General features: G+C 39.9%; 1 protein-coding gene across 1 annotated transcript in view; it reads right to left on the minus strand.

Annotated features, from left to right (window-relative positions):
* Nucleotides 1–25,167, minus strand: part of LOC113024497 (protein ELFN1-like) — a 138,600-nt gene that overhangs the window by 30,628 nt on the left and 82,805 nt on the right. The window contains exon 2 of the mRNA XM_026171642.2: nt 15,463–15,526. The gene's annotated coding sequence lies outside the window, so the exon portion shown is untranslated. The remainder of the gene's footprint in view (nt 1–15,462; nt 15,527–25,167) is intronic.

Genomic DNA, 25,167 nt, shown 5'->3' on the forward strand with positions numbered 1-25,167 from the left:
GCATCATGTCATGTCATTACATGCTAACAGGGGGCAGGAAGGACAAAAACATGGCATGATACACTAATAACGCTAAAAAATGTATTTTTATTGATTTATTTAGGCAGCACTAAATTAAACTAGTCCTATGATGATCATTTCCATATTTTCTTTATGTTTCCCACTAAAAGTATCTTTGCATGATTCAAGATTCAAAATAATTGCATCTTGGTGCAGCTTCCAGACAGAAGCTGACACTTCAGCTTCTGTCTGGAACAAGCTGTTTCAGCTCCTTTCCTCTTAAGTTTCTTTCTTCTGACTGGCTGCCCTTCAACAAACAAAAGGTTTGGTGTGGCATCAGGTGGGTGGTGCTGCTGTGCACACACAGACCACACTGAGCATATCCTCTCAGTGACATTATACAAAGACAAGAAAAAAGTGTCCCACACTGTTAGGAGCAGTGCAATTTTGTTTTGTGGTGATTACCTGCACACATGCTAACCTCCTTAGTTAAAATGTTGCACACGTGACTTCAGACACCTATCAGCAGACTCACAAGAATATTTTTCGAGGCTTATCACATGTAGCACACAGGAGGAGAAAGTCAGCTTCATGCACATTTTTAGTGGAAATACTAATTTAGTCCAGACCGCTGTCCTTTTAGAGCCACGTGATGACCACTCACTCACTGTAAATACACAGAACCTGTACCAGAGCTGCTCTCACATCAGAACTGCTGGACATAAGTAGGTGAGATAATGTTTGCTTGTCGCATGCAGTTCCATCAGGTAATGTCTAGAAAAGTTCAGGGTTATATATATACACCATGTGTGAAAACTTGAGATTGCACTGAAAGAACATTTTTCTGAGCCAAGAAAGAAATATTGTAGTTATTGTTGCTTTAGGCTGAGATTTTTCCCACCAGTCATCTAATGTATATAAAACTGAGCATATGGTTTTTGCTCTGGCAGGCCTCAAGTTCAAGCTCAGCTGCAAATCCGTGAATATCAGCTGATGTCGGTGCCAGCCGGCATTATCTGATGGTTCACCTGATGCTCTTCTAAGCATCCAACTGGCAAACATCTTATGAGGCAACCTGTTCAAAATGGTTCAACCTGCCTCCCAGCTCCTCCTTTTCATGTTATTTCTCCATTTATCAGTCATGTCTGTTATTATTGATGCCATCTCTGTTCTGTGAGGGAATCTTGTTGCTTTGATTTGACTTTCCACATTTCCACATCGCTTGTAATATCTTTTCTATACTGTAGCTAGTATTGTTTTAACTTTGGAATATTCAATTTTAATTTAACATGACACTCGAGTGCCTTAGTTTTACTTACCTTCACTTATTTTTTTTCTATAGAGTTTTTATCTTTAATATTAATACTTTAAGCGAGCATCAGTAGTCTGACTCTGACATGTGCATTGAAGGGCAGGGAGGTCCGGATGCGGATGGATTAACAGTTTAGGTTTGACTGAAATGGTCCTGATGCGAACGCTTTTAGAATAAAAAGAATTTGCTCAAATCACTGAAACACTCGACTGGATGAAGAGCAAAGTTTCACTACATCAATATTCATGTGGTGAAACATCACTGGGCACTTTTACAAATCTATTCCAAATGAAGTACCATGCATTTGTGCCTGCTATCACAGGATCTACCTCTCAAACATCATTTGATGCTTGAAATGAGCTCTTTCTTTCCAGCCTCCTCACCTGCCTTCCTCATCACAGGAACAGAAATGTGCGCGGTATATTTTTGGTTCCCTCTTCCGCAGACAGGTATTGTTTCGGATTCGTGACAAACGTAGAGTCGGGCTCTAAAGCGATGATGAGGGATTATTCTATTACTCATTTTTCCTCTCTGAAATAATGTACACGGGAATATTTAATATGGCTTTGCCTGCTGGGTGGAAAGCATCTGACTAGACTGCAGATTTACAGCGAGGTTCTGACCATTTTGCATAATCCCAGGAGACATCTGTCTGTGTGAGTCCCACCTAGTACATTTCACATTTGAAGAATTTAAATGAGGCGCTTAAGGACTTAACACTAACAGACTTTTCTAAACACATGCAGGCAAAGATGCTAATTTCCAACAGATAATCGACTGTTCGCGGATAATCTCTGTTGCCCTAAAGCATGTACGCACTTTAAACCAGATTTTAATTCAAAAATAAACCATAACTGTTTAAGGTGTGTGTTTTTCTGCGCGTGTGAGTGCGCAGAGTAAATCCCGAGCCAAAATCTTTCCAGCTGCACTGCTGTTTATCTGTGTATCACTCACTTTATGGTATTTGTTCGCTGGTTTTTCCTTGTTTGCAGAACTCAGTGGATAAGAAGCACTTCTGTCTCAAGTTATGCCAGCCCTCCAAACACACGCACGCACGCACACACACGTTCGCAAGTCAGTTGTTACACTCTGTCCCTCTTCCTTGTCCTTGTAGTTCTTATAAAAACAAATTACACGTCCTCATCCTCTTTGATTCCTTTTGTTAAGGTTTTGTGTTCCTCGCGTGTCCCGCCGCTAGACGATAGTCTGTCACATCTCGGAGGTGTCTGTGCACATGCGGCGTAGATGTGTGGGCCCGTATTAAAGCAGGAAGAAGTTATGTGGCTGATTCTGATCTTCTTTCAAGTGTCAGCCGGCTCTGCATCAACTTCCCTCCGCCTGTCTTTTACTATGTATGCCTCTCTTTCTACACCTGTCACCACCATGCAACAGAGACAAATGAGCCTCACGGATGGTGACAGGATCTTTTCAAAACATTTTCCATCACCCTCATGTGTTTCTGTTTTTGCTTAACTTTCTGAAATAAACACATTTACTATTACATAAACAACACTACCAACGAGATAATTGGCAGTGCCCATTGCACCGTTTCTTCTCTTTCTCTGTCCCTCTGGACCAGATTTGATGAGATTTCTGTAGCATTGCACAAAAAGCTGCTGCTCTTTGGCTTCACAGAATAATCTTTCTCTCAGCACATATTGGATGGCTGAATTTGTTCAAAGCAGCTGATTTTGGGAGCTCACGCACAGAAGAACGTAGGCTGTGGAATCGATTATAGGGCTAGTTATTAAAACAGTTAAATAACTGACCTTTAGTGAACTCAGCAAGTCTCCGCTGGGGTTCGAATCAAGAGAAAATGCTAGAGGTGGAACTTTTAATGAATTAATTCAGGTGTGTGACCTGACTGGATAATTAGGAAAGCAAACAGGAGATTAGGCGAGTAATCCAGATGGTATTGAAGCAATAGATCAACAAAAGAGAAACTAAATATCATTATTCTCTCACACAAAGGATCTAAATTCAATTGTCTAATTCAAGCCTGCATGCACTGTTGCATCAAGCATATGCAAACAGCGGCCGCATCACGTCGCTGCAGTTAAAATGCTTCTACGTGTTATTTTGTTCATCCTTGTCATCATATCTGGTCTTTCCCTGTGTTTGGAGATTTTTGTATTTTGGTTTATTGGGTTCTTTTGTATTTTCTTAGTGTTTATGTGTTGTTTGTTTGTGACTATAGGCTCAGGCACGATTCCTGTTTTGACTTTATTTTTCTTCCTTGTACTTTGTCTTTATTCTTGCTACTTATATCCTTAAATCCATGGTTTCTTTTACTCAATTCAGCTGCTAGTCTCATCTTTCTTTCTCATTTTTCTGTGTTCTCTACTTTATTAGTTCATTCCTGTGTCCACGTTCCTTGGATGAGTTAAAGTTGTTCATTTCCTGTCTTGATTGTCACTAGTTTTTTCTTGTTACAAAGCTGTATGGATTTCCATCAGTGTGTGTGTGCGCATATGTCCACATGTTCACAAGTATTTTCTTTTGCCTGTTTTTTCTATACATATTTACTAGGGGTGCAACGATACTCGTATCGATATTGAACCGTTCGATACAGTGCTTTCGGTTCGGTACGCATATGTATCGAACAATACAATTTTTTTTATTTATTTTATCAACTTTTCTTCTGACGATGCTGTCTGTGTTGAGAGCTCAGTGGATCTGCGTTTGACTACTCCGCCTAGGCTGCACTGTCGAGCGCAGATCCACTGAGCGCAGACAGACAGAAGCTAAGCTCGTTGCAACATGGCAAATTGAACCTCCCCCACCCTCATTCAGATCTGGCCTTTGGAACTATTTTGGTTTTCATGTGACGTATGACCCTGAAGGTAAGCGTGTCATGGACTAAAGTAAAACAGTATGTTGGATGTGCCACGCAATGCTCAATTGGTGGGAACTGGTGCGTTAGCGCAGTTAGCTTGTTAACGTGTTGACGCCGTCCAGCCCCACGCACGGGGCGATCCGCGGTAACTCGTTAACGGAGATTTGCCGCGTTATGGCGTTAACGTCATTTTAACGAGATGAATGCTGACAGCACTAGTGGGAACACAACGAATATGACGGCACATTTACACCGACATCATCCTAGTGCAAAGACAAGTGGAAGCAGACAAAAACAACAAGCACGCATGCTACAAACTTTACCCGAGTCATTTAGACAGCCGTTAGCACATGATTCTCCTTATGGGGACCTGATATGTTTAATATGCTGCTGAGAATATAGCCCAGAAGAAGCGTATAGTATAGCTTTTATTTTGGAAAGAGACATTTCTCTGTAATAAACTCTCTTTTCCAAAGATGAGTGATTCCTCAATCAGAAATCAGATTTATTTTTTTTTAAATTATTTTGTTGTTTCATCAACATTAAATTTAAAAACCGTACTTTTGAGTTAAAATATATATTTAGAATTTTAATAAATGACAAATTAAAAAGGCATGAACATTTTTTTGGATCGAAAAAATGTCGAACCGTGACACCAAAGTATCGAACCGAACCGTGAATTTTGTGTATCCTTGCACCCCTAGTATTTACCTTAGGTATTTTTTTAAGTTTCTGTAAAATGATTTTCAGAAGCTCCGTTTATGTGTCTGGATGAAGAGAAACTGAGATTTTGTCCTGCAGTATCAAAGGTGTTTGCATCTTTCGTTGATGTTGGATTGTGCACTGATTTATTGCTTGTAATCTTCTGATTGGCCAACGTTTCTTTATGACTAGATTTATACCAGCAGCTGTTGATTTTTCATGCTCTTAACAGCACTTGACATCATGTTTTTCTTTTTCATCTGGACTACGTGGAGCTTTATCTCAGCAGAAATGTGTTTACAGGGGTAAGGACAGAAAGACGTTTTCCCATAAACTTCTACAAGACTATCGTCATCTGGTGGCCTTCAGATTTCCAGATTGGCTTTATTTTTCCTTCTATGGTGCATTCCTGATGTGTTCCTAATGTTTGGATAACCTTGTTCTGATATGTTTTGCATTTGAGTTTTTCATTGGACTGTGTTAAATTATTTATTTTGTTCATTTTTTATTTATGGACTTTGACATTTAGTTGTTTTTAACCCTGCCACCAGGATCTGGGTCCTGTCCCCTTCAAACAAAACTGTGTGAAAACAGTTGCGCAATCATGACGATTCTGTATTGATGGTGCTGCAACAGCATCAGTGTTGCTAAAGCAACATGTCTGCAACTGACCAGTCACGTTGCCATGTTGTCTGGGATATTTTGACTTCAAGACACTTTGGCAGTAACACTTTTAATACTGTGTTCAACAAATGATTTTGTCCTACACTTAACCAAAGGAAAGTAAAAAACTCAAAAAAATAGTCTGCACAGACTGTGTTGCTCTTTATCTCACCTCACTTCCTGAACCTTTCTGCTTAAAAGCCAGGAGGCCTGTAAGACACAGAAACACATTGATTGCCAAGTAGTCCAACTTGGCATTTTTGCCAGTGAGGCTTATTTGGCATAAAGCCCTGCAAGCAAACTTCACACTAGCTTCCAACTACTCTGCTATCTCACCAGTCTGGTGTTTTCCCCAAGTCCCAAATCTATGGCATCGCAGCGGTGTGATAGGTCAACCCCACCGAAGTTTCCTGAAGCAACATTAATCATAACACTGTAGGAACAGCAACACTGGGGCAGTAATGGATACTCCAAAAACAATGAAAAAAACAAAAGGAACAAGTAAGACAAGTATTATATTGCAAAGGTGTTGATGACATTTCTCAGATTGCATGTCATGAAGATCTCTGAATCAGGGGACGATTTGTTTTAGAAAACAAAAAGAAATCTCTGAAAACAATCAGCAATTGATGAAAACAGTTGTGTTTTTCCATTTGTGTCTGTCTTTGGCTGTTTCATAAATCATTCATGAAACCAATACCTCTTCTAATTAAAAAAAAAAAAAACAGATTGATTTTCTGAAAATGACTCTTTGTTCACATTTAAAAATCCTTAAACCTTCAAAGAAAAAGTGAGCTGAACACTGAGCAGAGACAAACAGGATTACGATGTCTTGTGCAAGAGTGTCCTGGGCCAAGATGGGCAGTGTTAGTCGCATTTTTTGATGGGCTGCAGAAACCAGGGCCAGCAGAGGAAACCAGCACAAACACCAGGAGACAAAACCTCCCACGATATGAAGGAATTAAAAAGTTATAGGAGCCTGCTGTCTTTTTTGTGCCGTGTTTGCATGTGGTTCCCATGTCTGTGTAGGTTTAATTGTTGTGTCTCATCAGGATTGTTTGCTGTGCGAAAAGCTAAAGTTTTCTTGTTATTTTATATCTTTCTTTTTTTCATTATGATTTCTGGTGGCTTTTCTGAGCTGTTCCATCTCTGGATATAGTGCTTGGAAACTTGCACCCAGCTTATTTACTTCTTTTTCTCATTATATATGTTATGACCGCTTTGATTTTTATGGTGCTGCTGTTGCGTGGTGACCAGAATAACAACAACAGACATGCCCGCTGAAGGATCAAAGGCAGAGGATGACACACAGAGGATGTGAAGAAGGAAAGAAATGATGAGAAAAAAAGCTGAAGAGATATGAACTATATCTTCTATAATGTGCTGTCGCTGGATGATGGATGCGAGGAAACTGAGGGTCCATCTGTGATGGTTCAGTTATGTGTTTTCAAAGAGGCATTACTCTGGATCTGATGCCGACTGCTACCAAATGTTATGGTGACCATGAATAAATCCAAGCATGCCAAGTATAGAAGGGGATGATGGTCACATTACCATGAAGGAAAACGTCTGCAGCACAAACTTTTACCCATGCAACTCCATCTTGATGGCACCCCTAGATGCCCAGGAAGTTGTTTGCATCCCTCTCTATGCTAACATGCTAACCACAGGTAACCCCATCCAGGCTCTAGACTTTGCATTCAAATGCTTGCAAAACAATTTCCCATCTATTTCAGTTTCCTGAAACTCCAAAACATCTTCACACCGTTCACATCATAAATGTAACTTTAACAAAAAAGTTTCTCAAATGAGAAATCAGACGCTATTTTGCATGTTTAGTTCCGTCTTCTTTGTCATTAATCCTCAGAATGGCAGTTAATTTGACAAAAAATATATATATTGATGTTTACAAATAGCCCACATTCAGTCAGGTAGATACATGGACAACTAAAGTGTGGTGCCAGTGACGGCTGAGTGAAGAAATGCGTCTCCTGCTGTCGCTGTGCTTTATCAATAAACCAAGATGGATCTCCTCTGCGTGCCGCTCTGTCTAATTTGGATGTCTACCAGAGCTGACACCCAACCAGAGAGATATCAGATGTCACAGCGAGCTGCGCGTGATATTTCTTATTGCATCAAATCAACTTGAGGTTATATTGAAGGAAAATAATCTTTATTCTGGCCTTTATAAAGAAGAAGCAAAAGACTATTCAAAATCAGTCCAGTCATATTTGTAAAATGAAAACAATAATTGTTGAAAAATCCTTTGTTTTTTTTAAATTAAAAGGTTTTCTTCATGATTTTTTGTTTTCATTGAAAATAAATTTTCCTGCTAATTAAAATTCAAAGGAAATGCCCTTGTGTGATGATCTCAGTGCTGAACTGTTCAATTTCTCATCATTACCAGTTTTTGCTTCATTACAATCTTGTTGGATTTTTAATGCATTTGATATAACTCCTGTTTTAAATCATATCAAAAACAACCAAACAGAACAAAAACACAACTCCCCACGCTGCATGGCTCAACCTAAGCAGGGATCTTAGCTACCACTATAAAGGACTGCTGAGACACCCCTACTAAATCTGCTCTGAGCATGAAGCTCAATCATGATCGTGTGCCAGAAAATAGGACTTGGTCTATCCTCATTCTTGCAGTGTCAGCGTTTACTAACAGCCCCGAAGCAGCCTTTGTATCATTACGCACCATTACATACTGTGAGTCCTAACAGCCCTGTGATTGATCACTCACGAGCTGGTATAATTTATGATGTCATGCGTGCTTTCCTGCATCTTTTCTCCTTTTTTTCGGTACAGACAGTATGTAAATACATTTCCTTCAGCAGGAATGAAAGTCTCTGTGTGTTTTGACCACTGGCTGCACTGCATAGCCATGATGTGATTAACTAGCATGAGTCAAGCCAGACTCTGTAATGTTTACCATTGAAATCAAACAGCATCATTTTTGGCTTTTCCCAATGATGTCTGTGGAGGGAAGCAGCCACTGAGTCAGACACCTCATTAACACCATCCTTGCAGTCTAACACGATGGTGGCAGCATCACGCTGTGGAGCGTTTCTACCACAGGGACAGCGAGGATGGTAAATGAAAAACATAAAACGGGACTGGATAAAAACGTTTTTGTAATTACTTAAGTTCTTTGGCTGAGGAAAAAGTATATTGCTATACCTTTAGCAGCAATCATGTTCTTTCCTTATGTTCACTGAAGTTTGCAGGCAGTCACTTATGCACAGCTCTCCTGATCATTGACCAGGACAATGTGCTCACCTCAATGACTGCAGGGGGCCCTGTGACTGGAATACAAGGCCAAATCATCACCCTTCCAGCAGCTGTAGGAGGTGTTTGGTTTTCTCCAAGCATGGCGCTGTGCACGATTGCTGATTGTTATCTGCCTTTAGCCTCATCTGCTCAGAGGACATTGTTCTGGAAGTGTTGTGGTTTGTTCAGATGTATATTTGCAAACCTAACCTTTGATGTTGTTTTTAGGGAGAAAGGAGAGGCTTTCTCCTAGCAACCCTTCCAAATCAACCTTACTTGTTCAGTTTGTTTCTTATTGTGCTGCCTGGAACTTTAACATGCTAAGTGCGGCCTGTGGAGATTTCTTTGAGCATTGCACAGTCCAACCTTGGGATCAGTCCTGGGAAGATTGTGGCATTAGTATGCTCCAGACCAGCAGGATACCGAAACGTCTGTTTTTGCAGCTGTGGTCACAGTTGCCGATGATTAATTAATGATGTGGATTTGATTAGCATGGAGTGGCTGCTGCTTATCCTCTTAGTTCCTCAGATATCGCTACGTTAACCTGTTGTTAAGTGAAACGTCAGAATTGTTAGTGGAATATTTTAGCCTTTCAGTCTAAAAAACCCCACATCTTTACTTTATAATTTTGGAGTCTTGTGTGTACATCAATGAGGAAAAAGATAAGATTCGAATCCGTTTTAAGTCTAAAACAGAAACAAAGATGAAAACAAATATTAAATCAGTGTGTATCTGATGGTTGTGGATTTACAAAGCTCTAATACATCTTTCTGAAGCATATGGTAATGTTTCAGATGTCTGTATGTAGAAGTTAATTGCTGATTACTTTTCCCTTTTTCACAAAAAAAGAGTGAAAAAATAGAATATTTATGTAGCAAAGTGTCTTGTATATTTCCTTCTTTTTCTTTATACAGTGAATAACACCTTCACATGCTTCATGAATCCTAGGAGGTGGACAATCCTTCACCCCAGAGCTGATTGATGCAGGTTGCTGCCCGTTCCTGAGCCTGGTCTTTCTGGATTGTTCTCCTGCTTTCCCTCAGCCCATCCACAGATCATTTTTTAATTATCATCATTATCATTGTGTCTTCTGTCCCGTCCTTCTCTGAGCCTTTCTTCCCATTAAAAGGGAGTTCTCCTTTCCCACTGTCACCAAGTGCTTGCTCATACAGGTTTGTTTTATTGTTGGAGTTTTCTCTCAATTATTGTAAGGTTTTTAGTTTACAATATAAAACTGTATAAAGCTGTTGGTATAATTTGGGGCTATATTAAAATAAAACGGAATCGAATTAAACTCGCAAACATACATAACATAGCTCTATCTCAGACAACAACTCAGTAATAAAATGCTTCTTTTAAACTGAAATGTCAGCATTAAAAATCGAATGCTACATAATATATAAAGGTCTCCGAAAGCAGAATCAGGTTGTCTTTTGAGCCTGTAGCTCCCACCCTGGCACACCTTTGAGACCCAACTTAACATGTTGTCCAAATTCAACAATGCACACAAATCCACATGATAACAAAATGTGTGGATATGCGTGGATGCATGGTGGTGTACGCACACACTAACACATGGGAAACAGTCTAATTTCTCAGCAGAAAGCAGCATGTCTTTGTATGTAAATTCATGTACTCATTGTTGTGCCTGCTTGGCTCACAAGACAGATGAAGCAGCACTTGTCTCCCCAGTCAGATAATCTGCTCTCCTGTAATTTAAAATTCCACTTTCTCCTAAAAAATCTCTCGTCGCAGCAAACACACTCCCCTGTTCACACCCAAACAGCCCTCTTCCTCTCCCCTGTCCCCTTTTCCTCGCTCTTTATCTTTTCTTCTCTCTATCACACACACAGGCTGGTGCCAAGTTGTTAAATTTGAGCTCTCCATCTACTTTCCTATACAGACAAACACACACAGACACACACTCTCTCTCTCACTCACACACACACATGCACACTCATGCACAAATAGAGGCAAACACACAGCCTTGCAAAAATAGCATTCATCTCTACATCCATCTCTGATTTTGGGCTCAAAGATGAGAATACTTTGGCAGGAATCTATCACTCTGTCACACACGCACACGCACACACACGCACACGCACACACACACACACACACACACACACACACACACACACACACACACACACACACACACACACACACACACACACACACAGGGAGAGACAAGCATAATCTCTTGCTTTCTATCTCACCACTCAAATTGAATCTGCGGTCTTGACAGGCCAAGAGGACAGGGACGACGAATAAAAATCACCTCATTACGCACATACACATCCCTCACACACACATACGCAGACAAACGTAGGCAAGCAGGTCATTCACATGCATTAGGGATGGGAATAGAGAAGCCTTGAATCTTGGTCAAACACCATTTGGTGTGTAAATGCTGACAGACGAGGGTAGCCACATTTGTGTCTGGAGGATCAGAGACGGTGTTTGGCAGAGAGGCTGGAATAATGGAGGGACGGACGGAGGCACAATGGTGTGTACATTTGTGCAGGATAAAAATAATGATGATAATGATTAGTCTGATGAAAGAAGGTCACAGTGACAATATAAGCACTGAAACTGATGATAATGATAGTGTTCTGTCAACCATTATCTCCTTTTGATCATCGATCCTGGCACACTGGGTGGATACAATCATAATAAGATGTGTAAAGCCTCCTGCTGTTAATTTTGTTTTAGGAATCTTTTAGTTTGCGCTCAGCTCTGACAGACAAGGACTGTTTAAAGAATGAAATGTATGCCACTGGATGAATACTGCTGTGTGCAAATAGGCAACAGTGTGTTTTCAAAAAGCTACAGGCCACAGGGAGCATCGCAAACAAACACTGAAGGCTGACACACTGTCACCCGTTAAGAATCGACAAAGAGCACTTTCACAGGAAGTGGCAATAATAGGGCAATAATTACAGAGCAGGTATCAAACCTGTGAACTGCCTCATGAATATAGGTTTGAATTCAAAATACACAGAAAATTTGCACTACTGGTGGCTAGTCCTCGAGACCCTTTACATACACAAGCTTTGTCATGAGTTTATCATTGTGATCATTATGTAATCAACATTTTAAATGAATGATCAGTCTAGCATTAATTTCACTTAAGTATATCGTTGATGGCTGTTAATAAACACTGAAGTGATGATTAACAATGTCATTAAAAGTGTTTGTTTGTCATTAGTTAGTTAGACATTTCGTGTAGCATGCCGAGGATAAGAGACAAGATTTATGTTTTGATGACACTGCCTCTGTTATGTATGTGTTAATGACTTTCAGTGTTTTATAGCCAATCAGTGAATCAGTTCTCATCACAAATCAATCAAATGCTGCTGTTTTATCATAGCTATCAGTATCTCAGAGGTACACTGCCATTGGTGCAGTGTCACACTTGACTTACGCCCAAATTCTTACATTTGAACACTTCAGTAGGACTCTTTAACATCCATCCATCCATCCAACCATCCATCCCACCATCCATCCAACCATCCATCCCACCATCCATCCATCCATCCATCCATCCATCCATCCATCCATCCATCCATCCATCCATCCATCTTCTTCATGTTTCAATTAATTACTTAAAAGTTAAATTTAGCTTCACAGCGTGAATACCTTCAGACAAAGCACTGTTTGAATGTGTTCTCCAGACAGTGTAAAATTTAAACTGGCTCATTGAGCAGTATTTCACATATAAGGAGTATATATAATCTAAATAAAATCCACCAGGTGTTTTTAATGTTACAATCCCCAGGCTGCTAAAACATACAGAATAAAAATAAATTCTGGTGGTCAGTTTTGCTTTGGCCTATCCTCACAACAAGCCTGAGAAGCTCAGGGATCAACAGATCACAGTGTGTTTGTACTGGGAAGCTGAATTTTAACAATCCTAATCTATGACACAAAATAATTGTTTATTTTATCGAGCTATACTGTAGCAACCTGATGTGAATTTGGAAGGAAAGTAAAATCTCAAAAGAGGACTGGAATTCAGTTTGTGCTGATGCTCACTGAATGCACGCCTCAGATTAACACACTGTAATCATGCAAACATAAGTAACCTCTGACAAGTCATAATTATAATCAGACTATATCGGGCATATGCACCAGATGCACGGAGGCTAAAACAACAATGTTTCACTGTGTTTGTCAGTGAAAGGAAGATTAAAATATTATGGGAACTGCAATGATATGTGAGAACATGCATCTTTTCTGTTGTGCTATTGTAATTTCAAGCAAAGAAATACTTTCTAATTCTTTTGTTTTGTTTTATACTTCTATATTTCTATATACAAGGTCCCTCTTGCAAAACATGCAAACTACAACACACATTTATTTCTGGTTTTCAAAATTTCTGGTTTTGATCGTCTTCCAACTCTACGACCTACTACCAACTCTAATTCTCGTCAGAAGTGTAGTCTATTATTCTTACTCTTTCTCTTTTTTTTAAGTGAAAGTGTATAAACTAGCAACACTGCTGGCACGGGTTCGTGTACTGTGTAGAAACAGACTGCACACTTATTAAAGAGATACCAGATTAAACAGATTTACCAATAACACCTCAATCAAATCCTTAAAAAATGATTAAATTAGTGCTGAAAGCTGAATGTTATTATTAATAAATCTTTTGTCGCTATCATTCAGCCTACATATGTAAATTGTTTACTTCCTAGTAGTGTAACATAAAATAACCAGAGCTACCATGCTCGGTTCACGATCAGAGATGGGCAGTAACGCGTTACTGTAATCTGATTACTTTTTTCAAGTAACGAGTAAAGTAAGGGATTACTATTGCAAAAACGGTAATTAGATTACCGTTACTTCCCGTAGGAACGCTGCGTTACTGCGTTACTAAAACCGTGATTTTTTGCGAGAATGTCTCACGACAGTGACGTAAGCGAGTGCGCCGTTAGTGACAACAGCTGTGTGCAGATCAACAATGGATCACATATCGAGTGCGGGAGAGAGTATGAGCATGCAGCGTTTAAAGCGTGGAAGTACTGACCTTACTTTGAGTTTGATTCCATAAAAAGTGACAAAAACATTAGCGTCCATCGTGCGTGGGAAGAAAACTTCTTTTTACAGCGAAAAAAACCCCTAAACTTCCAAGCAAGCACCGAGTGCGCAATGACGTAATGCGCAACTGACCACAGCACACCTGCACCAAGGTAAACCTCCGCCTACCCTCAGTCCTGCTTTACAGGTGAAAATAGAGCAACAGGACCGCTTAGTCTTTGACTTTATTTATTTTCTGCTGTATTTTACTTGCATCTATTTGAAAGACTGAGTGTAAACACAAAAAATATTTTATTTTATGTGTTGGAATGTGTAGAAAATAGGTTTAAATGTTAAACTAATTTATTCAAGTCAGAGAATGTTGCATATAATTAAATTTTTGCTTGATGCATAAAGTTAAAAGATTAAAACTGATAAAACAAGTTAAAAAAGAGACTTTTCCATTGGATTACATTTTGTATGATGGATTATGTAGAAAAAGTATTGGGCTGAAAGCTCTATCGCTTTATCACCTATTCAGGTTGTAAATCGTGTTTTTAAAAAGTAACTAAGTAACTAAGTAATTAATTACTTTTGAAAATAAGTAATCAGTAAAGTAACGGGATTACTTTTTGGGGGGAGTAATCAGTAATTAGTTACTGATTACTTTTTTCAAGTAACTTGACCAACACTGTTCACAATTCTCACATTTGGATGTAGCATTATTTTCTTGTCCTATGTTTAAAATTATAGAAACTGTGAAATTTTGAGGAAATGTGGCATTTTGCAGCTGTGATTTTTGGTTATTACACAGAAGCTACTACACGTTTTCAGGAAATCATCACATTATTTGAGGTTTGACTTTACGTAATGTGTGCGACTCTGATCCCTGGTTATTGCCTCTGCATAAACATTGTTACTTTGTTAACTTTAAACAAAGAAGAATTTCAGCATTATAATATGATCGTCAACCATTATCACTATTATCCATGAATCCTCTGCCTCTTATCTTTATCAGGGTGACACAGTAAGAGAAAAAATTTAGACCTTGCTAATTACTGGTTACAACCCTGCTTGACTTTAGACAAATCATGTTAAAGCTTCCGATTCAAAACATAAAAAACATAAAACACCGTCGGGTCATGCTGTAATGCTCAGTAGGGTAAGTTTGAAATATTGTGGTATTTTCACTCTAAGCACAGCTCCAATTTGACTGTACAATAAACACGTCTAGATTTTTCTGTTACCAGTCCTGTGTCCTTGGGTGGCCATAACCCTTAAACTTTGACAGCTCACAATTTCTCATAAAGGGAAGAGATAATAGGATTTTTCATCTCTCCTCACACACGTGCGCACACACAAAATCTCCTCCTGTGTTTGTGTCATGAACATTTTCTCAAAGGAAATAAAGGGTAAATCATGTGATGAATTACCTTTTCACCGCGTTGCACGCCTGTTTATGTATGTGTGTGTGTGCATTTTGTGCATTTGTCTGAAATGTTTGTCGCATGCCACTTTTGGTCTAAACTGTTAAAGCGCTGCTTTGTATTCTGCAGATGTCTTCTCATCCAGCAGTGAAGGTTTAAAAGCAGAGACAGAGAACAGAATGAAAAACCGACAGACACAAAGAGGAAGGGGGGAAACTTTTTACCTTTGCAGATGGAGGTCTTTTCCAAACCAGCTGAGCCTTCAGTCTCAGAGCACTTTTCACATCACTAACAAAAAAGGGACCAAAAGTGGGAAAGGGAACAGGAAGAAGAAAATAGAGAGAGGTTAGTTTAGGGTAGAATGAAACAAGTCATTAAGCCCATTTAATGCCTCTACTTCAAAAACAAGAAAGCTGAGCAGTTAGGATGCATCAGGAAAAACACAGGAGCTGCTTACTATAAGTCTGAATGTGCCATTTTCCTGCAGTTACGGCGCGAGAGTCATCCAAAAATAATAATATGAATTAGATTTATATAACACATTTATAGGACATTAAAAAAATCTATGTATGTCAGAGAGGGAAGAGAGATTGACAGTGAAATGGGACACAGTCATGGGAAAAAAGTGAGGAATTGTTGAAATAAGAGCTGTGTGAGAAAACAGAGGGGGATTCCCATTAGAGAGACAAATGAAGGGACGGCTGAGGATGACAGCAACATCTGACAGTTGGCAAGTCAATGATGGACAGAGGGAGGGAGACAGAGAGAAAGAGCCTATATATATTGAGGCTAATATGTGGCTCTGTCTCGCAGAAGAGCGCTAACAACCTCCTCTGGCCTCTCTGGCACATGACTGTTTACTTGTGTCAAGACCCATGTGTATGTGAGTGTGTGTAGAGAAGAAGCTCCCATTATTCAGTTGGTGGATGAAGAGAAAAAAAAACAAAACAAAAAGCAAAAGCCTGCCGGCTATGTTACTGTAAAGTACCCCTATTATTTTGTCAAACCCCACTAAAACATGACCAGCTCATTGCAGCCTATTACAGAGGACAACATCACAACAGACCTGTGACTGTGACGAGGCTGACCCACAAATGCTTCACAAACATGCAGCTTATTTAAGCTAAGGTTGCTGTTTGAGGATAAGATTTTTAAAAATACAACAGTGTCGAGACTCAGACAGAGGCAGTATTATCGATTTAAGCCAGAGGTTCCCAAAGTGTGGGGCGCAGAGCCATTGCAGGGGGGGGGGGGGTGTCACGGTATGAAAAGAAAAAAAAAGATTAAAAAAAAGATACAAATAATATCAGGCTGATCCTGCCACAATTTGTTCCCCTGGTTCAAATCCCGGACAAACAGTATCCCACAGCTGTTTATGTTTTTAAACCCATTTTGCACAGAGAGGCATTTTTTGAAAAATGTATTGATAGCAATGTTGAATTTTTTTACACAGGAAAAGAACAACTACACGTAAAATAATCACACTGTGACGCCTCTGCCTTTGTAAATGGAGGGACCGTAACTGCGTGTGTATGTAAGCGTGTAAAACCTGAGGATAGTCAGATTAACAGTATTTTGTCTCTATCTGCCATTCTGCAATTCATCTCATGTAAACAATAACGTGGCGCACAGCGTGACGTGAAAAAAGGCACATACCTTTGACGTTGCGTGACGAACTCTGTATTCCTCGTCCACACGTAAACGCAAAAAAGGATTTTTAAAAACTCTCCGTTTTCAGTGATTCGAAACGCCGTTTACGTGTGGACGAAAGGCCCAAACACATAGAAACAGCTGCGTTTTCAAAAATACCCGTGTAGGTGTGGACGTAGCGTAAAAAAGTTAGTAGTGTATTTTCTTACTACCTGTAATTTCTTGCAGTTTACTTGTATTTGCTTAATTGTTTACTAAATGTTTGAGGTGTGCGGTGGCGGGGTAGATGGTTTGGGGGGGGGCGAACATTTTTCTTGTAAAACAAAGGGGGTCTAGCAGAAAAAGTTTGGGAACCACTGATTTAAGCACATATTTTAAGTCATGCTACCGACTCCACAGGCAACACATCGCCCTCTCAGGATATTTGCATAAAACGATTTCATTGGCTAACAGCTGCACTGGATCATTTGAATAAATGTGATTTGATTGGCTGACGCTCGCACTGGCCCTTGGGAAGTTGAATTTCTCTCGACTTTGACTCCAAGCAGGAAGACTAAAGCGAAACAATGGATCCATAATTCAGTTTGGCACTGTGTGACATCACCCGATTCAGCGTAAATGAGAAGCGAGGGCGCAAAATTCTGAAATGCATCCATGTGAATCTTGCCTAAGTCTATCAAGACTAATACTCCTGGCAGTCAGTGTCATACAGTTCCCCTACAGCACCTTTACTAATGGTAAGTGTCATTGCAGAATTACAAATTAGATTTAAATTTCATTACATGATATTGTGAGCTCAATAATTTGATTATCTACATTTTGCAGGATAATTTAATGCAAATTGACAGAATGTTATGTGTTACGCATGCAGAGGTCTATTCTTCTGTCAAGATGCTTTTTGGCAATAAAGATCTCACATAAATTAGTTTTTGCCTTCGATACAGCACCGTCATTCCCAAATCAGTCTTAGACCCAGACTGAATTTCACCTTTTCATAGATCTACTCTATATTCACATAAATATCTGCACATAAAAACTGGTAGCACATATCAAGTCATTGCATAATTAGATTCATGTTGTATTAATCATGAGTAAAAATTACAAGATTATCTCTGTTTTTTCAAAAGGACAAAGAGCTCAAATGTTCAAGTCCTTTTGCGTCATGATGATTTGATGTCATTAAAGAAAAGTCCAAATCTAGTCATGCAGCTTCTCTCAAGCTTGAGCATAGCTTTGGAGTGTTGGCTTTATGCATCTTGTTGAATAGTCAGTATACTACATAATCCCTTCATTGTAGTTTCCTCTATTTTAAGCACTCAAGTGACCTTTTGTAGGCCTGTAAACCAGAACAAAGATGCTGATCTTTTTCTCTTTTTCTTTATTGTTTGTTTTGTCTGTCTGTCAGTGTCAGACCAGTTACTTTTACTGAATATGTATTCCCAATGAAAAAAGTTATTACATTGCTTCCGGGCAGCTCAGCAGCAGACATCCAATCATTCACACCTACATGTTGCATCTTTTGTATTTAATAAGTAGAAATCAAACATCAGACTTGCTGCCATCCCTCCAGTTTAGAAACATTTAATGACCTTTTCAACAGCAGGTGTTTTAGCCTCAGAGGCTCCACACAGTTCTCCAGAAATCTTTAAACATTTTGATACCAGCAAACTACTGACAGCAAACCAGCCACGCACATACATTTCAAAACACAGAGTGCATAATCATCACATGCTACACTGAAAAGTAAAATAATATATGGTTTTACAATCAAGGAATTTTCCTTATTAATTTAAAGATTTTTTCCCATATTTTTTAACCACACGCTGAATAGTAGCGCTTGCCATGTAATAATGTATCCATTTTTTTTGTTTTGTTTTTTTACATTGTACTCCCTTCACCCATCACAGACTTTCCAGTCTAGCACATCTGGCCACATCTGGCCACTGAACAGCAAGAGCAGTCCTTTATCTAACTGGAGATAGCGAACAAGCTGCCCCTTACGAAGTGTGTATGCTTGGTACCGGAAAATAAAATCCCATCACATTTTCCTTCCCAACACTGGTCTGAGGTTAGATCAGGCTGTTGAGAGTGAAACTAAATATAAGAATAAAAAGAATAAAAATATAAACCTGATGTCTTTGGAGATCTTCCAGCTTTTTTTTTACAGGCTTAAGAAGTCAACTCGGCCATGTCAAGTCTAAAGTCAAGTCATTTGGCCTAAAGCTCGAGTTGGTACTTTGAACTGAAAATGATTAAATCTGCTTCCACAATTGAAAGAAATGACGACGAAAATAAAAAACCACATCTACACAAACATACACAAAGACACTCATTCAAGCACTGCAGCTTATGTCTTTTTATTAGCAAGAGAGCTGCTTGAGCCTGAGGATGCGGAGATGGACAGAACCAAGAGGGAGAGACTGAAGGAGGAACAGGAGGATTCTGGGAAATGAGAAGTTGCCTGAGTGGAAAAAGGCAAAATAGCAAACTGTTGAACGGCTATAGAATGTTACTTACAGCCGAATGATACTGCTAACAAGTGTAGCCATTTTGTACTTGTGTGAGTCCTTGGAGCCTGCCGGCCAGGATAAACAGTAAGACATTCAGACAACATCATTGAGCTCCGCAGTTCTGATCTTTACTGCAGGGATCCGTTTTTTCAAACACCACACGCTTTCTGTAATCGCGGAGGGCAACGGCGAAAACACGTATTCTATGATCAACCACAAAGTCTCTCGTGTCATTTCTGGCATTTGACATTACAAACCGAATGGAGACAACACACATTAAAATCAATCCACATGCAATGGAGGATGAAACAGAGCAGGTGTGGTAGGTTTACAAGAACAATAAAGGAGAAAAGCATGGGGAGATGATAGGGGTGGGGGGTGTTAAAGTAAAGCAAAGAACAGCTAAAATTGAGGTTGTGATGCATTACCTGTGGCAAATTAGCTAAACATAGAAACTACTACTGAACTGCCTCACACAGACGCACAGTGAGTGCTCTTCAAATATTCCTTATGCATCAGCAGTGCGCTTGCTTCTCTGTAGTCACCTTGACTGCAAATGGAGAGGACAGCAGAGAGAGGTGCTGCGTGTTTATTGTTATCCTGACAAACTAGTGTCTGTAAAGGCTAAAAACGCAGTGACCAGCGAGCCCAGGAGCACTGTGAGTGAGTCAGACTCAGCTGGTCTCCATCAGTGGGAGGTCTGTAGTGTGGGATATCTGATTTGCTGAGAGAAATATATATATATATATATATATATATGAAGAAAAGAAAAAAGGGAAGTTTGGCCGCAGGCAAGCTCAGGGCACTCTGTCTCAGCCCTCTGAATGTCATTTCACTTGACTACTATAAACATATGCCCTGTATGTGGAATGTACCGTGTGGTGTATGCATTGTGTTAACATTTGTCAACAACACGTGCTTGAATAAAGAGCTGGATGAAGTTTGCATAAGTCGTAGGAAGCTGCACAGCACCTGCCTGACAGAGAGCAGCAGACAGACTGATCCTGATCTTTCTTTGCTGTCAAGCAGAAGCCCGCTCCTATCAAGACTGTAAGTGTGTGGGCTCAGGAGTGTTTGATGGGCTGCATGACCGCTAATGAATGCACACAGCCAAACCTGCTCTGTGGGACATCAAAGGACTCTCCCACGGCATTAGAGATTACCTCGGTGTCTGCGTGGACACTTAAGATACCAATAAATGTGTTTTCCAAAGGACACACGCTGGACGACAAAAGCCATCAAATCCCTTATAAATAGGAAGAAGAGAGCTCTCGGGGCTTTGGGGAAGAGAGGAAGTTAAGTCTGTCCAGAGGGAGCCGAAAAGGAGAATGGAGTATGGAACAACACCTACCAGTACCGAAGAGAACAATCTGCAACAAAAACAGTCTAAAGGAGGTGTAGAGTGTGATGAGAACAATCGAACACGCAACTAGGCCAAACCGAGAGAGGAACAAGTGGAATACTTAAAGGGGAAACAGCTAGCTGGTAAAATTTTTATGTACACTGGGAGTTTGTACCTGGTCTTAATCACCCTCTCTGTCCCACTCCGCAGACACTTGAGTATGCATGAACTGCATCAATGTGTTAATATATAAATATAGATATAGATATATATTTCAACACTATGGGTGGCTGGATTTGTATTTCCAGAATAAAAATGACTGTCATTGTGACTTTCAAATCAAATGTGAATGCATTTTATTTTGAAAGAAAAACACGTCTTTTGAGATTGGGATTAGCCTCACAGCCCCTGAGTGGGTGGCCTCACAGCTGAGCAGGCAGGGACGCGGGCACACAATGTAAATTAACTTGTGCTTATAATTGTGGCTTACAAATCCAGAGCAGGCAGCATTTTGTTAGACGTGGTGTACTGTGGTGAAGTGGGTGGAGGTATTTTAGGCAACCAAGATTTGAAGTGTTGAAAGTTTCATTAATTTCCTAGCTGTGACTGGCAGATGCAGCATTTCTGGGCCTCAGATGGGCATTTGAGTGTTCTGTTTTCATTGTCCGTGTAAAAGACTTGTTGTCTTTTTAATAATAAAAAAGCTTAAAGAAGCACGTACATGAATACTTAAGTTGAGAAGTTACCTACTGTATGACTACCTTTGAGCACACAACTCCAGTGAAGACAAACCCAATACCAGGTTCTGTAGAAAAATGCTAGAAGCAATTAGCAGTTTAAATCAGGTTAACAGCAGGGCTTTTTAGTACTTCCTGTTCTGCTCTGTGGATTTCCTACAACTGTGAGTCACACCTTTGGCTTGTCTCTGTTGTGATAGTATTATTTTTTTAAAGCTCAAGAGCAGAACCAGGGGTGTCAATGTCGTTTAGGTTCATGACCCAAACACAACCAAATTTGATCTCAACCAGACCAGTTTTCAATTCAATTCAGTTCAATTCAATTTTATTTATTTAGCACCAAATCACAATAGCTGTCACCTCAAGAGACTTTAGTTGTAAGGTAGAGACGCTACAATAATACAGAGACAATCAAACAACCCCCTCTGAGCAAGTCTTGGCGACAGTGGGAAGGAAAACCTCCCTTTTAACAGGAAGACACCTCTGAAAGAACCAGGCTCATAGAGAGTGAAGAGGTGAGTGACCAGGAAACCTGCAGTGCATTAGTGAATCCTGTATTATACTGTATTATAACTACCACTAACTATAACTATCAGAAATGTGAGGTTGCTGGTCAAACTCCCAAGTTTAACCGCCTTAGGCCCTAGGCACACAGAGACCTGCAAGCGAAATGAAATCTGTGTTTTGTTTTGTACTTTTACTTTGAACGTGAACACTCCCCATTTGTGGTTTCTACCCCAACTACTGCTCCATGAGTAGTTGGCCAGTGTTAGTGTCTTCCATGCAGACTCTGGGCCAATCGTCTAGTGACCACAGAAATGACAAGAAGGTTTTTAATGCAGGACCTTCTCTCTAACCTTTTCCACCTAGTGACAGCCTCAAGAAACCACACAGCAAGCAGTGAGGGAATACTGGAGGTCTCTGAGCAGTTTCTTTCAGTGTGGTATGGGAGTTCATGGTTAATGCTAGCAATAAAAAGGCTGTTTTAAATTGTTTTTTCCTTCTGTTTTGAGTGTGTTTGAACATTTACGTGTAATTATGGGCTGTAAAAATAAGACTGACTTGACTTCAGTTGATTTGATGTGATACATTCTTATCACTACCAAACCAATGCTTCCTGCTACATAATACAGTCAAAGTAAGAAATTATGCCCTCCTTTTCTCCCATTATGTACCTTTTGTTTGGCTGGTTTTAGTGGCAAATGATAATGAAAAATGAAGACACTAAGGCCATAAGATAAACAAAAAGAAGTTTCTGAAACTCCAGCACAGTTATTCAGCTGAAAACCAATATTTGTTTCTGTTTCTGTTCCAGGTGCTCCAGCTGATTCTGACTGCAGTGTCACAGTGTTACTTAACGTGTCAAGGAGTGTTTGTTTGGTTGCCGATGTTTTTCTTTTTTGTTCTTTTTTTTGTTTCTTTGTAATGCAATTTTACAATCAGTAGCAGAAACATCCAACTTGACTCCAACATAAAGTACAGTCATAGTTGAAGCAGTAGAGATCATAATTGAACTCCCTTGGTTATGAGGCACAATGCCATTGTTCTTAGTCATTACTCCCAGCATGCATGCTGGGTCGTTTTCCTCTCTGGCAAGGTGTCAAACCCGCTTCCCTGCACTGCCTGACGATGTCTTGCCAGGCGTGCGGCTAATCTTTCCTCCAAACAAATGAAAATGGATTCAGGAGCGACTGCAGATATAAAACACAGTGATTCAGAGCTCACAGTCCTCTTGTCTATCTGCATGCACAGTCCCAGAGGAAAGGAAAAAAAAGAGAGAAAAACTTTTTCAATTTCCTGCTAATAGCAGCACTCCCAGACACACACGTGGTCAGGTCAGCGATCAGCTATTTCATGCTGGGCAAACTGACACACAAACACATTGACACACGCACACTGAGAAGACATTGCCTGAAAGCTGAATGCTGATTTGCTAATGAGCTGTCATGGTGACTGATACTGCCATTTAATTGGCTGGTAAAGGGGGCAATTAGAATTCAGTGCATAGATGCACATCAGGAGAGGAAGACAGTCGGGTTAGGCTGTCTGTACATTATGTGTGAGACTGTTCGCTTCAAAGTGAAGCACACACTGGAACACTGGAGGCATGTCACTCACTCATTATTATTATTATTATTCATTCTGATTATGCTTTTGAACTGCTCCATGATCTGAAGTATGAATCTACCAGTCAGTGTGAATACATGTGGGTTACTTTGCATGCAGGGGGTTTCTTTTTCTTCTTCATCACTTTTTCTAGTTTATTTTTCTTCTATCGCCGCCCTGCACTCTTTCTCATTTCAATCCTAGTTCACATCTTTTTCTTTATGGCCATGGCTCACTCTTTCTCTCTCTCGCTCTCGTGTTTCTCATCACCATCTGCTGGCAACATCACTCAACACTATGCAACATCTGTCCAATTTCTTATTGTCACTTTCCTCCTGTCTCTCCTCAGACGCGGCTCTCTGTCCATTATGTCTGTCTATTTGATTTGCTTGATTAACTTCAATATGGTTTACAAAGTGTAACACTTCCCCTTTCACATAAGGACTGCCCTGATAAACATTAGTAATCTGACTTTACATACACGTTATAAATTGATTTGCATGTCACTGATTGAAATAAGTATTTGATCAAAACATGACTTTGTCCTTGGTGGAGACACTCGTGGAGGAAGGAGGTTCTCATCCAGGATTTTACAATACATTTACCCATCCATTGGCATCTCAATACAGTGAAGTAATCCTGTACCCTTAGCAGAAAAACAGCCCGAAAGCACCATGTTTCCACCTCCAGGCTTGACTGTGGGCGTGGTGTTCATTGCTCCAGACACGACGGGTCGAGTTGATGACAAAGAGCTTGATTTAAGATTTCTCCAGAATTTTCCCTTTAATCGTTTAGACGTGTTCAGTGGCAGATTTAAGACGGGCCTGTACACGGTCTTTCTTAAGCAGGGGCACCTTGTGTGATATCAAGGTGGTATTACTGGTGAATGTTAACAAGCTCCTCCCGTGTAGTTTTGGGCTGATCCGCCACCTTTCTCACATTCAGCCTCAACCCATGAGGCGAGATCTTGCATGGAACTCCAGGCCAAGGGTGACTGATGATTAGTTTATATTTCTTCCATTTCATAATAATCACACAAGCAGTTTCTCACCAAGCTACTTGCTGATGGTCATGTAGCCTATCCTAGAAACTACCATAAAAATTACAGAGTCTTCATTTCATTGTAAGTCGTTATCACTCTGGCCCAATCACTTCCTTTCCCGCCTTCTGCGAGCCAATCAGGTTCCCATATACCCATATAAAGTAAGGTGCTTATGTAAGGGGTACAGGAAAGGACAAGTACAAATCAAGAAGCACAGATTCGCTGGTGTGTGTCATCCCACTGGTTTTCCTTCTGACTGTGACATTCTCTGACATTTATTTTTCTGTAAGAAAATATAAAATTTTGTTTTGGTCTGAGATGTTTAATTTTTTATGTTTAATCCTTGAAATTTTAGCTTTATTCAAATAAGGAACTTCCTTCTCATGTATTCACACAGACTGAAGAATGGCAGAATCTGGATCTCTGTGTCTGCTGCCCCCCCCATACAGTAAAAAGTGTTTGTTTTATCTGGGTTGCCAGGTTTGTGTTGATCTGCTATGTTGTGGTTGTTAAGTCTGTATTTAGCGTTTGTGTTTCCTCAT

Source organism: Astatotilapia calliptera, chromosome 6, assembly GCF_964374335.1.
Source record: "Astatotilapia calliptera chromosome 6, fAstCal68.1, whole genome shotgun sequence".
NCBI lineage: Eukaryota > Metazoa > Chordata > Actinopteri > Cichliformes > Cichlidae > Astatotilapia > Astatotilapia calliptera.